Source organism: Colobus angolensis, unplaced genomic scaffold, assembly GCF_000951035.1.
Source record: "Colobus angolensis palliatus isolate OR3802 unplaced genomic scaffold, Cang.pa_1.0 Scaffold109, whole genome shotgun sequence".
Lineage (NCBI taxonomy): Eukaryota > Metazoa > Chordata > Mammalia > Primates > Cercopithecidae > Colobus > Colobus angolensis.
Genome location: NW_012111919.1, coordinates 6731081 through 6745691, shown reverse-complemented (window position 1 = coordinate 6745691; position 14611 = coordinate 6731081). Strand labels below are relative to the sequence as shown.

Below are 14611 nucleotides of genomic sequence, written 5' to 3'. Positions count from 1 at the left end.
GGGATCGTGCCACTGCACTCCAGCCTGGGTGACAGAGCGAGACTCCGTCTCAAAGAAAAAAAAAAATTAGCCAGGTGTGGTCACGCACACCTGTAATACCAGCTACTGGGGAGGAGGGGAATTGCTTGAACCCAGGAGGCGGAGGTTGCAGTAAGCCAAGATCATGCCACCACACACTCTAGACTGGGCAACAAAATGAGATTCTGTCTCAAAAAAAGAAACTGATAAATAAGAAATTCCTAATTTAAAAATTTAAGCAACCTAATTTAGGCTATATAGCACTTTCACACAACCAATTACCAAATTCAATTGATGAAAACTTCCTATTCCCTAATCTTTACTTTTGTTAAGGTCTGAATATAGAACTTAAGTATATTACTTAGAAAGGGATTCTAGATTGTGACTTGATGTGCGCATTCTATGACTGCACATAAATGGTTTCGGATGGGTGTATCTAGTCTTCCTAGCCCAAGAGTAAGCATTCTGAATAAAAGACATCTTCAATTTCATTTATAACGAAGTTACGGAATGATTTATATTCTTCCTCATATCTAGAATCATTCTTTACAAAGCTTGGGCATTCTGCTAATGTTACTAAGTGAAAGTAAGAAGAAAAGATATACCTAAAAACAAGTAAAATGGCTCTGGTACTAAGACAAACTATATATTTAAGCATCATTACTATTTGAGTTCAAATGACATCAAGAAAACAAAGAAAAGTACAATACATTTACTAGTTGCCAGGGACGTTTCAAAACTTATCATCAAAGTAACCTCTTTTTCATCTGCTACTTGATTTAATTTTTCTTTAGCAAAAATTGCTCAATTACACTAACCCCTTCCAGGAGGTAATCCATTTATGGTAGCTGAGGCAGTCTTACTGATGGCAGCAGCGGCCCATCTAGAGCGGCTGCAGTGGGGTAAGTGTAGGAAGAGCTGTGTGCTCCACTGAGCCGGCAGGGGCTGGGAGCAGGCAGAAGGCCTGCCCTTCTGGGTGCAGCTGCAACTGCCCAGCCACCACTGTGGACCCAGACTTCTCTGCACTCTTGGGGACCCAGGAAGGCCCCCCATGCCCTTGCAGGCTCAGAAGTGCCTACTCCCACTGCCTGGCCTCTTCCTGCTCCCAGCACCTGCTTCAATCTCAAAGTTGAGGCCAAGGCCAGGCACTGTTGCAACCCAGCTGGGTGGGTGCCAACGAGCACGGGAGGGAGGCCAAGGAGAGGCTCGATGCCGGCCTGCAGGTGCTCCAAAGCAGGAACAGCCTGGGCACCATGAAGAGTGGTAGGAGGCAGATAGGCTTCTGGGCAGAAAGGGGCAGGTCCCTGAAAGCCTCACCTTCAAACCAGGGAATGCTTGAAGCCTGGGAGCCAGGCTGCCAGTCCCGTGGACTGGAATGGAAACTTACGGTGCTTTTTCTGGGACCACTCATGAACCAATTGGCATGTACTTCAACCCCTCTGAAGCCCATAAAAACCCTGGATTCAGCCAAATTCGAGGAGAGGATAGGATGACCAGCTGCAGAGAGGGGCCACCCACTCCAGGGTCTCCTGTCTGCTGAAAGTTGAGGAGAGGATGGGATGACCAGCTGCAGAAAGGCACTACCCACTCCAACTCCATGGTCTTCTCTCTGCTGAAAGCTGAGCACTCATTGGGACACCCTGGCTGCAGAAAGGAGCTACCCATTGCAAGTCTCCTCTGAGCTTTTCTATCGCTCAATAAAGTTCCTGTTCACTTTGCTCACCCTCCATTTATCCATGTACCTTATTCTTCCTGGGTGTGGGACAAGAACTTGGACACATTGAATAGCAGGGTTGAAAGAGGTGTAATACAAACAGGACTGAAATATGCTCCTTGCTTGCCACATTGAGGGTGACAAGAAGAGAGAAGAGCTCTGCAGCCCTTCAGAGAGCCCAAACCTAGGAGTTCCTCGAGCCAAGGCTTTGACATCCTCTTTAGGGCTCTGCAGATCCTGGCATCTCCAAGCTTCCGGGGACCACTGCATTCCCTGGTGCCAGCCAGGGAAGCTGCTTGTGATACACCTGGTCCAGACACAGCTGGCAGGGAGCCAGTGCCCATGCTGGTGCCTGGAGCTGCCTGCCCTACCACAGCCAGTGTGCCCGGCTGTGCAAAGTGGCCAGACCCCACACTCACTTGCTCACACACCCCTCACTGCTCTGCTCACCCTTGGCAGGCATGGGATCCAGGCCAATAGTGTGAGCTGCATACAGCCTGCCAGGCTGAGTGGGCCCAGTGGACCCGAGCAAAACTCAGTGAAATGACATCCCAAGGAGCCCATGACATTAAGGATTTCCAATATCATGAATTCTTATTATTTTGGAATTTATGCTTTACAAAGTCTTCTTCTAGAACAGAACAAAGTTAAGAATCCTAGCAGTAAGTGATACATATTTACGTTTTTCTCAGGTTTTACCTTCTGTATATTCTAGCAAAATATTAATTCACAAACCTCTGTAACATATTCAGAGAAATCAACAAACTTTGACCTGTCCCCTAAAATAGTTCCCATACTTTCTGCCTATCTGGAAAAATATAGTTAAAATAAAAAATATTTTGTTTTTAAATAAACACCTAAGTCACTCTACCTATCTGTAATTTATGTGAAAACATAGAATTATTTTTGGTTTTGCTTTCTGTTGACATTACATTTCCTTTTTGTTTTATTTGTCTTATGTGGTATTTCAAGTGGGGATCCACCTCATATTCTGGAAGTGTCACCTGATTCTTTAATTAAATATCTTGGTTTTCTGGCCCAAGTAATTCATTAGCTCCCAAAGGTCCTACAGGGATAGCTTATAGAGAATAACAGTGACACATACTGGTGAATAGAAAATCCCTAACAATAAATTTAGGAAGAGAGGCGAGAAAGGTTTCAAACCATCTAAAGGAAGATCAGTAAGGTCTCTGACATCATGCAGGTGGACTCAGAGTGCTGCGTTCAGTTGTTTCTCTCAGGGGTCATAATGTAAATAATTATGAAATTGATATTTATTCCAGTTCCTCTAATATAGTTACTGAGACTTAATCTACACTTAATGTATTTCTTGTAATTGATATGCTTTCCTAATTTTAATAAATAGATCCCTTTAAAATCTTGTCTACAGCCATAACACTCTGAACACATCTGATCTCAAAAGCTAAGCAGAGTCAGGCCTGGTTAGTACTTGGCTGTGAGACCACATGGGAATACTGAGTACTGTAGGCTTTTGGAAAAAAAAAAATTTGGATCTCTTCTCAGTTGATTTCTTTGGGAGTACAGTGGGAAAGGAGGGAAGGGAACTCTTCTCTAAGAGCTAAGCATTCTAACATATTAAGTACTTTTAAACTCACTAAACCTATTATCTAGAAATCAACACTACAAAATGACTACTAAGGAGGCAAAACTAAAGTAAAATTGCGTCTCAAATACCTTAGAATAAGTAGAAATTCTAAATGTTGGTAACTTCATGTGGAAGCAAAGTTGCCTACTGCATGATCTTGCTTGATGGTCCTTGATTTTATCATCAGAGTCAGTTCCAGTTACGTTTCCATTAGTATGGATAGATCTAAAGCAGGAGACAGAAGACACAATTGGGCCATTGAAAACATTACAGATTTTAGGTACTGTGACACACCACTGTTTGTAAGCATAGAAAGATTCTTACACAGATGCTGTAGTTATTCAAGAAATGTCAATTCTCATTCTTGTCACCACCAAGTTTTTAAAAATTAATTTAAAGATTAAAGATATAATAGATAAATATATCAAGTTGATAAAAGGTAGTTGCTGGCTTTTTTAAAAGCTCGGATCCCCAAAGGAGGTATGCAATCAATTGGGGCTTGCCTTGGTATTCCAGGAGAGTTGCTGAAGTCACTCCAGCAGCAGTAGCCTGAGTATCCAGTTTCAGGTAAAGTGGAACAGTAAAAGGAGACAATATTCCTAGCAGAAGAACTCTGTAATAAAGAAGCACCTGATATCATGGCTATTATTCCATCCTAGGCCACTGAAAGTGGGATATTACAAATCAGATTTTACTAAATTAATGGTACAGTAGATCATGCTTATAATCCCAGCACTTTGGGAAGCCAAGGTGGGCAGACTGCTTGAGCTCAGGAGTTCAACACCAGCCTGGGCAACATGACAAAACTCTGTTTCTACAAAAAATACAAAATTAGCTGGGCTTAGTGGCATGCACCTATAGTCCCAGCTACCTGGGAGGCTGAGGTAGGAGGATGGCTGGAGTCCAAGAGGTTGAGGCTGCAGTGAGCTAGGATCACGCCACTGCACTCCAACCTGGGCGAAAGACTGAGATCCTGTCTCAAAAAAAAAAAAGAGTTTTACTGGCTTTTGCTATTTAAGGCCAAACTAATTTAGGTTTTACCACCCAGGGTTAAGCTTTTTACTAACATTCCCTTTATAATCACAAAGACAGACAGTGGATCAGGCTCCAGAGATGGTCATTATACCACAGGTCAGAAATGCAGGGCTAGTAAATTCTACCTGTGACTCCTACCCCTATCACTCTTGGACTTTATTCAAAACACAAACCATTCTAGCCAACTACCCTCTGTCCTATTTGCACGCCCCCAGTTATGCTTTCTCATCTACTCCATTTGGTCTCCCACTGCTACCCTTGCTTCCAACTTTTTCCACAAGGACCTCTGGAAATCCCTCTTACGTAAGTAAAACAAATCATCTATACATTCTCATCACTGAGAATGATGACCAACTCTGACCACTCACTGGCCAACTCTCATCACTGACCATCACTGACCAACTCTTTCAACCACTGGGCTAAATCTGGCTCTCGAAAATAATGCTTTAGAGTGAAGGATAAGATGTTGGAGACAAAATTCTCCAGAGTGACACTTCCAGATCCTCACAAGCAATTTCCTTCCTTCCCTGTGATGTCCCATCTGGCTGTATGACCCTCTTCTTCAATTTATCATTCAATATCTCACTCTATTTTTTTCTAACCTGAGTCTAGACTCATTCACTTGGATGCACTCTACTTACTCTTTCTCCATTCTAGTTGCTTGTTATCTCCAGTTTCAAAATCTTGGTTATCTCCCCAACTATAAATCCACATAGTATGCTACTTCTTGCTTCACTTCACCACCCTCAAACTCCTAATCCAATTGCCTGCTAGAGAACAATCACACAACCATGTGACTAAGGCATAAAATGCCTTAGAAGCAGCATTGTTCTTAGGCAATGATATGAAAGCTAAAAACAAAAAGAAAAAGATACCAGAGATGAAAAATCCTTTTTCTGACTGCACTACCCCAGTTTGATTCAACTTTTATGTAACAAAGTTGTGAGTTGTTTTTCAGTTGCCATGGACCCCCAGGTTGAATGTCACACAACCTGAGCATGCCCAGATAAACCAAGCATGCAACCACAAGTGGAACCTAAGTGATCAGACTAAAGAACAGGGACTGAATTAAGAAGCAGACACCCTATGGCAGGATTCAGGATCCAATCAGATCAAGCTCTGGCATTACCCCAAGACAGGATCCAATCAGATTACACGTCTAGGTACCACCTCACTGGAAGATCCAATTAGATCATGCCTCATTACTATCTGACTATAAAACATGCCCCAGCTCAGGAGACAGATTTGAGCCACTCTCCTGTCTCCTAATTTGGCGGCCTTGCAATAAACTTTTCCCTCTACAAAAACCTGCTGCTTCGGTGTTTGGCTTTTGATATGGTTTGACTGTGTCCCCACCCAAATCTCAACTTGAATTGTATCTTCCAGAATTCCCCCATGTTGTGGGAGGGACCCAGGGGGAAGTAATTGAATCATGAGGGCCAGTCTTTCCCGTGCTATTCTCGTGATAGTGAATAAGTCTCACGAGATCTGATGGGTTTTATCAGGGGTTTCCACTTTTGCGTCTTCCTTATTTTCTCTTGCCACCACCATTTCAGAAGTGCCTTTCGCCTCCCGCCATGATTCTGAGGCCTCTCCAGCCATGTGGAACTCTAAGTCCAATTAAACCTCTTTTTCTTCCCAGTCTCGGGTATGTCTTTATCAGCAGTGTGAGTTTTCCGCTGCACACAGGCAAACAAACTTAGTTTAGTTCAGTAACACTTTGACTGGCTCAACAGTAGTCTGGACAAGGATGAAGAAAGAACAAGTGAACTTGCAGACAGGTCAATAAAAACAATCCAGAATGAAACCAAAGTTAAAAAGGGTGGGGGGAAAAATACAGTTTGGAGTATTCAAGAGCTGAATTATATCGGAATGTCTACTACTCCCAGGAGAAAAAAAAAAAATAATGGACACAAAAAGTATGGGAAGAGATCATGGTCAAGAATTTTCCCAAATGAACCCAAGGTAACAAACCAGAGATCCAAAATATCCCAAAGAATCCTTCATAATAAATACCAAAAGCAGACACACCAAACAAACATACATGGATATATCATAGTCAAACTGCTGAAAACAAAGATAAAAATCACAAAGATAGAGAGAGAAAAAAACACTACATACAAAGAACCAAGATTAAAATTACAGAACACTTCTTATCAGGAAAGTATGCAAGCCAAAAGAGAATGGAGTATATACCTTTCAAGGATTGAAAGAAAAAAAACTGAACATAGAATTCAGTTCTACGTACAGAATTCAATAACCAGCAAAAATACTTTTTGAAAATAAAGTTTTTTTTTTTTGAACTACTAATACCTGAGATAATTCACTCCCTGAAGACACAAAATATGTTAAAGGCAATTCTTCAGGTAGAAGTATAGTAGCAGGTAAAAATTTGGATCTATCAAAAAAGGTGGAAGGGAGGGGAGAAAGAGGAAGAGAAGGAAGAGGAGGAGGAGGAGGAGGAGGAGGAGGGAGGGGAGAGGGGGAGGTGAGAAGGAGAGAGAGGGTGGTAAAGACGAAGAGCATTAGAAAATAAATATAAAAGACTACTTTTTCTTACTTTGTTCACTGTAAGTTATTTACCAACTAAAGCAAAAATTAATAAGACTGTATTGTAGGGTTAGTAACACATAGAAGTAAAATGTGTAACAACATGACATAAAAAGGGGAGGTACAAAATTGAAGTGCAGTGCTGTAAAGTGATTATATGACATATAAAGGGGCATAATATTATTTAAAGGAAGAATGTGATAAGTTATATATCTTTCAAACTCCAGAGTAGCAGTTCTCAACCAAGGACAATTCCCACCCCCAACCCACTGTTGCTACCACCATGAAAGCATTTAGCAAAGTCTGAAGGCATTTTTGGTTGTCACAATAGGCAATGGGGAGTGGTTGCTACTCTCATTTAGTAGGTAGACGCTGAGGATGCTGCTAAAAATCCTACAATACATACAGGATAGCCACTCCCCCACCCAACAACAACAATGAATTATTTGGCCCAAAATATCAATAGTATCAAGGTTTAGGAACCATGGCCTACAGCAAGCACTAGGTAAATAAGTAGCTAAGAGTAGAGATAAAGTGGAATCACAGAAAAGGATTAATTCAATACAAGGCAAGAAAAGAAGAAAAAATTTCTGGTTCTAGCTCTTTGAGGAATTGCCACACTGTCTTCCACAATGATTGAACTAATGCATATTTCCACCAACAGCATAAAAGTGTCCTATTAATCCACAGTCTCACCACCATCTGTTGTTTCTTGACTTTTTAATAATAGCCATTCTAACTGGCATGAGATGGTATCTCACTGTGATTTTGATTTGCATTTCTCTAAATTTCTCTAATGACCAGTGATGTTGAGCTTTTTCCCATGTTTGTTGGCCACATAAATGTCTTCTTTCGAGAAGTGTCTGTTCGTGTCCTTTGCCCACTTTGTAATGGGGTTGCTTTCTTCTTTCAAATTTGACCCAGCAATGCCATTACTGGGGATATACCCAAAGGAATATAAATCAGTCTACCATAAAGGCACATGCAAGCATATGTTCACTGTAGCACTCTTCACAGTAGCAAAGACATGGAATCATCCCAAATGCCCATCAATGATAAACTAAAGAAAATGTGGTACATATACACCATGGAATACTATGCAGCCATGAAACAGAATGAGATCATGTCTTTTGCAGGTACATGGATGGAGCTGGAAGCCATTATCCTCAGCAATGAAAACAGCAACAGAAAACCAAACATCACATGTTCTTACTTGTAATTGGGAACTGCACAATGAGAACACATGGACACAGGGAGGGGAATAACACATACTGGGGCCTGTCACAGGAGTGGGGGAAGGGAGAGTATCAGAATAAATAGCTAATGCATCTTGGGCTTAACACCTAGGTGATGGGTTGATAGGTGCAGCAAACCACCATGGAACATGTTTACCTATGTAACAAACCTGTACATCTGGCACATGTATCCTGGAACTGAAAATAAAATAAAGAGGAAAAAATAAACAAACAAGGCCCAAAATACAGAAAACTAGCAAGATGGTATGTTTAAATCCAAACATCAATAATTCAATAGAAATAATCTAAGTATCCTAATTAAAAGAATAAATTATGAGGTCAAATTTTAAAAACAAGATCCAATTACATCCTATCTACAAGATACCCACTTTAAATATGAAGAGAAAAGTTAAGTAAAAAGGATAGAATAGAAAGAAAAGACAGAACTGATTTAATAATATCTGACAAAACAGACTTCAGAACAAGAAATATTTCCAGTAATAAAGTGGAACACTATATAACTACAAAGAATCAATTGATTAAGAAGACATAGCAATCCTAAATGTGTTACTATCTAACAATACAACTTCAAATTAAACAAAAATTGATAGGACTGTAAGGACAAATAGGCAAATCCACAATTACAGTTACGGATATTAATACTCCTGTTATTAATCAATAGAACAAGAAGACAGAAAATAACTAAGATACAGAAGACCTGAAAACATTACCAACTAACTTGATCAAATTGGACATTTACAGAACACTCTACACAAGAGCAAAAACTATGTTCTTTTCAGGAGCACAGGGAATATTCACCAACATGGACCGTATTCTGGTCCATAAAACAAACTTTAAGATATTTAAAATACTTCAAATCAAATAATGTATTTTTTCTGGCCAAAATGGAATTAAATTAGAATTAATAACTGAAAGATAGATTAAGAATACCAAAGAGTTGGAAATTAAACAACATGTTTCTAAAATACTCCATGGGTAAAATAAAAAAGTGAGGAAAATTAGAAAATAGTTTTAATTGAGTGAAAATTAAAAGAGAAAACATCAACGTTTGTGTGGAGGGCCTTTTCCTCTCAGAAGTCCCCTCTCTCTCACTATGGAGAGAGCTATTTTCCTTTTTCTTTCTTTCTCTTTCTCTTTCTCTTGCCTATTAAACCTCCGCTCCTAAACTCCTCGTGTGTGTCTGTGTCCTAAATTTTCCTGGTGTGAGCTGACAAACTCCGGGTATTTACCCCAGACAACACAGCCACTTCATATTGGGAACCTCGTCTGGGATAACAAGGTACAACATTCATCGAAATGGTAAATAGAAAAGCGGACTCCAACCCTGTCCTTTCATTTTGGGGCTCTCAGCCTCCATTTTAGAACCAAATCAAATCAATAATAGGCATCCGTCAGCCAGCTAAAAACACGGTTAGCATGGTTGCCATTCTTAAAGACTCGGATGTGTGACTTACTAGACAGAACATCAAGAATCCCCCAGCACCCACAGGTTGCTGGCCATGTTAGCCATGTTTGAACCAGCTTCCTTTCACAGAGGATTTAGCCATCATGTGAGGCTGGAAGAGGTTCTAGAGCAACTGAGGATTTCTGGCTGGGACTACCCCCTGGTATTATCCAAAGGTTTCTGGACTGACCTCAGCTTCCAACTGCCCAAAGGGGTGTCAGCAACAGGATCTCTAACTTTTCTATCTTAATTTCCTTCTTTCCTGTTCACGACTGCCATATCTCCTGTCCTCTTTTCCTCTCCGAAGTCCCCTCTCTCTCATTAGAGACAGAGCTGTTTTCCTTTCTCCTTTTCTTGCCTATTAAACCTCTGCTCCTTAAAAAATGAAAAACAAAACAAAACAACAGGGATACTACTAAAGTAGTTTTTAGAAAGTTACAGCATGAAATACTTACATTAGAAAACAAGTAAGGTCTTGAATCAATAATTTAAGCCTCCATCTTAAGGAGGTAGAAAAAGAAGAGGAGTAAATTAAATACAAAGCAATTTGAAGAAAAAAAATGGAAAACAAAACATAGATAATATCTATGAAACATAAATCTAATTTTTTGAAAAGTTCAATGAAACTAAATAAATTTCTGACCAGAGTGATCAAAAAAAAAGACAGAAACCATAAATTACCTACATTGGTAATGAAAAGGAGACATCACTAGAGATTTTATAGCTATTAAAGGGGTAATTAGGGAATATACTGAACAATTTTATGGCAATAAACTCCACAACTTAGATAAAATGTACCAATTCCTTAACTCATAATTTAAAACCTTCCCATGAAAACAGTTCCATGACAAAGGCTCCCTTGGTGAATTCTACTAAACATTTAATGAAGAAATCATACCAATATTACAAAAACTCTTCCAGAAACAAGAAGAAAACATTTCTCAATTCATTTTATGAGAATGTAGTATTGACCCTGATAGAAAAATCAGACCAAAACAAACTATAAGAAAACTAGAGACCATCATACTTTCATGAACATAGATGGAAAATATCTTAATCAAATGAATCTAGCCAATATATAGAAAGAAATATGTCTCATAGCCAAATACAATTAATCCCAAGAATGCAATGTTGGTTCAACATATGAAAGAAAATCTACTAATGCAATCCAACACATCAACAGACTGAAAAATAAATGATCATCTTCATTAATGAAAAAAAAAGGCATTTGGGCTAGACACAGTGGCTCACGCCTGTAATCCCTGCACTTTGGGAAGCCAAGTGGGCAGATCACTTGAGATCAGGAGTTTGGGACCAGCGTGGCCAACAAGATGAAATCCTGTCTCTACTAAAAATACAAAAATTAGCAGGGCGTGGTGGCGCACACCTGCAATCCCAGCTACTCGGGAGGCTGAGGCAGGAGAATCACTTGAACTTGGGAGGCAGAGGCTGCAGTAAGCCAAGATCACCCATTGCACTCCAGCCTAGGTGAAAGAGTGAGACCCTGCCTCAAAAAAAAAAAAAGGCATTTGAAAAACTTCCACAATCATTCATGATTCAAAACTCTCAGAAAACCAGAAAGAGAAGAGAACATCCTCAACCTATGTATCTATAACAAATCTATAGCTAACATTATACATAATCACAAAAGATTAAACGTTGTCTCCTAAGATGATGAACGAGACAAGAACGTCTGCTCTCACCACTCCTATTCAACAATGTACTATATTGTACTACACTGTCAGTACAGTGATGCAAGAAGAAGGAATAAAAGCCGAAAGATAGATTTTAAAAAGGGAAACCAAACTGGTTTTTTCCACAAATGACAAGATTGTCTATAGAAAATCCCAAAGGATTAATCTACTGAATTTACCTAATTTCTACTACTAAAACTACTAAATGAATTGAGTAAAATTGCAGAAGACAAGGTCAACACACAAAATTAAATTGTACTTCTAGTGGTAGTAATGAATAATTAGAAATAAATTCACAAAATAGTAGCAATTGTATAAGCATTAAAAAGAAATAGAATATAACAAAATAAATGCAAGATTTGTGTGCTCAAAAATATAAAGTACAGGCTGGGCACGGTGGCTCACACCTTTAATCCCAGCACTTTGGGAGGCCAAGGCGGGCAGATCACGAGGTCAGGAGATCAAGACCATCCTGACTAATACAGTGAAACCCCTTCTCTACTAAAAATACAAAAAATTAGCTCGGTGTGGTGGCATGCGCCTGTAGTACCAGCTCCTCAGGAGCCTGAGGCAGGAGAATCACTTGAACCCAGGAGGCAGAGGTTGCAGGGAGCCAAGATCATGCCACTGCTCTTCAGCCTGGACAACAGAGTGAGACTCCATCTCAAAAAATATATGCATACACATTATATATATATATATATATATACACACACATATTATATATATAAAATATATAAAGCACAGTGAGAAATCAAAGACCTCAATAATTGGAGATACATTATTTTCACATATCAGATCAATCAATATTGTTAAGATGTCAATTTTCCCCCAAATTAATGTAAATCCAATTAAAATCCCAGCAGGCTTTTTATAAAAACTGACGAGCTGATTCTAAAATTTTATGAAAATGCAAAGAAACTAGAATAGTCAAAACACTTTTCAAAAAGAAGAACAAAGTTGGAAGACTTAGATTCACTGATTTCAAGACTTTCTATAGAGCTACAGCAATTAAGACATTGTGATTCTGCCATAAGGATAAACACAAAGATCAATGGAACAGAAAGGGATAGTCCAGAAATAAATCTATATATTATGGTCAATTGATTTCAAACAAAAGTACCAGAGTAACTCAGTGGAAAGAGAATTGTCTTGCAACAAATGGTGCTGGAACAATTGGCAGTCCATATGCCAAAACAAACAAACGAAAACCCTCAACCCACACCTCATGTCTTATACAAAAATTAATAGACCTAAATATAAAAAATTCAAAACTATACAACTTAGGAAAACATAGAAAAACATCTTTGGGATTATAGGTTAGCCCAGGGGTTGGTAAACTTATCCTGCAGAGGGTCAAACAGTCTCTATTGAAACTACGCAACTCTGCCATTGTAGCATGAAAGCAGCCATAGACAATACATAAACAAATGTTCACAGCTATATTCAAATAATACTTTACTTACAAAAACAAGTAGTGGGCTGAATGAGGTGGTTAGTTTGCCAACCTCTCACTGACGCAGAGTTTTTATATATGATGCTTAAAAACACAAACGATAAAAGAAAAATAAATAAATAACACTTTATTAAAATTTTAAACTTGCTGTTCAAAAGATAGTGTTATAAAAATGTAAAGACGAGCCACAAATTTGGAGAAAATATTTGCAAAACAAATATCTGACGAAGGACTTGTCTTCAGGACATAAAGAACTCTTCAACACAATAATAAAAAAATAAACAATTCAGTAAAAATAATGGGCGGTATACTTGGACAATGCAAAAATGACAACTCTTAACAAGCAGTCTAGAGACATGGTACATATGTCTAATCTTTCCTACTGGTCTTTATGCTGTCTGAAACAGAACTCATCCTGCCTGCCTGGATAGAGCATCCAGTGTTCTGCCTTACACAAAAAGACAACCACAAATGAAAACTATGAGAGCTTTTTTTTTTTTTTTTGAGACAAAGTCTTCCTCTGTCACCCAGGCTGGAGTGCAGTGGCACAATCGCAGCTCACTGCAAACTCCGCCTTCCAGGTTCAAGCAATTCTCCTGTCTCAGCCTCCCAAGTAGCTGGGATTACATGCCCAGCTAATTTTTGTATTTTTAGTAGAGATGGGGTTTCACCATGTTGGCCAGGCTGGTCTCAAACTCCTGACGTAAAGTGATCCGCCCGCCTCGGCCTCCCAAAGTGCTGGGATTTCAGGCATGAACCACTGTGCCCAGCCTATCAGAGCATTTTTAAAGTTAGGTAATACAAATACTTGGTACAAAAAGGAAACTGTACAAAACAAGTGACGGTGAACTTCCCTCCAATCATCCAGCTCCCTTCCCTTGTTTACTATGTATTCATAGATATTCTATGCATATAAAAGCATACAAAAACAAAAGTGGAATATTTGATATGGTTTGGCTGTGTCCCCACCCAAATCTCATCTTGAATTCCCATGTGTTGTCAGAAGGACCTGAAGGGAGGTAACTGAATCATGGGGGCAAGTCTTTTCCCATGCTGTTCTCATGGTAGTGAATGAATCTCACGAGATCTGATAGTTTCGTAAGGGGGAGTTTCCCTGCACTAGCTCTCTCTCAGCCTACTGTCATCCATGTAAGATGTGACTTGCTCCTCCTCCCCTTCCGCCATGATTGTGAGACCTCCCCAGCCACGTGGAAATGTAAATCCATTAAACCTCTTTCTTTTGTGAATTGCCCTATCTAGCAGCATGAAAATACACTAATACAGTAAGTTGGTACTGGAAGTGTGGGGTGCTGCTGAAAAGATACCCAAAAATATGGAAGCAACTTTGGAACTGGATAACAGGCAGAGGCTGGAACGGTTTGAAGTGCTCAGAAGAAGAGAGGAAAATGTGGGAAAGTTTCAAACTTTGTAGAGACTTGTTGTATGGCTTTGGCCAAAATGCTGATAATGATATAGACAATGAAATCCAGGCTGAGGTGGTCTCAAATGGGGATGAGGAAGTTGTTTGCTAAAACTTGTTATGTTTCAGCAAAAAGATTGGTGGCATTTTGCCCCTGTCCTGGAGGTTTGTGGAAATTTGAACTTCAGAGAGATGATTTAGGGTATCTGGCAGAAAAAATTTCTAAGCAACAAAGCATTCAAGAGGTGACTTGGGTCTTGTTAAAGGCATTCAGTTTTAAAAGGGAAATAGAGGCCGGGTGCGGTGGCTCATGCCTGTAATCCCAGTATTTTGGGAGGCCGAGGCAGGTGGATCACAAGGTCAGGAGATTGAGACCATCCTGGTTAACACAGTGAAATCCCTGTCTCTACTAAAAATA

General features: G+C 39.6%; 1 protein-coding gene across 1 annotated transcript in view; it reads right to left on the bottom strand.

Annotated features, from left to right (window-relative positions):
- The window catches only part of NCOA1 (nuclear receptor coactivator 1), a 278111-nt gene that overhangs the window by 210841 nt on the left and 52659 nt on the right, over positions 1 to 14611 (bottom strand). Inside the window, exons 2-3 of the mRNA XM_011950985.1 lie at positions 9814 to 9998; positions 3428 to 3563 (exon numbers count right to left, since the gene is read on the bottom strand). The gene's annotated coding sequence lies outside the window, so the exon portion shown is untranslated. The remainder of the gene's footprint in view (positions 1 to 3427; positions 3564 to 9813; positions 9999 to 14611) is intronic.